Source organism: Babylonia areolata, chromosome 6 (assembly GCF_041734735.1).
Source record: "Babylonia areolata isolate BAREFJ2019XMU chromosome 6, ASM4173473v1, whole genome shotgun sequence".
NCBI classification, from domain to species: domain Eukaryota; kingdom Metazoa; phylum Mollusca; class Gastropoda; order Neogastropoda; family Buccinidae; genus Babylonia; species Babylonia areolata.
Window position 1 is genome coordinate 22,107,830 of NC_134881.1, and position 766 is coordinate 22,108,595.

Consider the following 766-nt stretch of genomic DNA (forward strand, 5'->3'; position numbering starts at 1 on the left):
AAAATAAAGCCCTCTCTAAGACTCTTCTTTAACGCGTTTATAACACACACACAGAAAAAATAATAAAACACTTTTTTTTATCATCGTCTTTTTCTTCTTTTTATTGTTGTGAATTTAAAAAATCTCGAAAAGAGGAGGTATGTTCTTTTTGTGTGTGTTTTTTTTCTGAAAAAAAAGAACACCACCACCACCACCAACAACAACAAAAACAAAACGAAAAAAACACAACCCCCCCCCCCACCCCCCCACCCCCGCCCCTCTCCCCTCCGTAGAAATCAGAATATTAGCCCACAATTTCTCGCGTCTTGGTCCCCAAGCGACAGCAGAACATCCTGAAACGATTTTTTTCTTTTCTTTTTGGTCACATTTATGCAGAAATTTGCTTCATCTCGGCATTATTCCCAACATCCATCGGGATAGATCAGTCTGAAGCCAGGATATAATTACATTCATTCATGAGTGTATGTGTTAGGTGCATTACTGTATGTTTCGCTGTAATTCCGATGTTGAACTCGAGGTTGATGCATGTACGATATGCAATGGATGCGTCATTGTGAGTGTCAGTGTCAGTGTTGTCACCGCTGACGTCTTTGATAACATCATCATCATCATCACGAGCGTCGTTGTGTCGTAGTCGTCGTCCTCTTTCTGTGTGTGTGTGTGTGTGTGTGTGTGTGTGTGTGTGTGTCTGTCTATCTCTCTCTCTCTTTCTCTATCTATCTATCTGTCTCTGTCTCTCTCTGTCTCTGTCTCTGTCTGTCTGTCT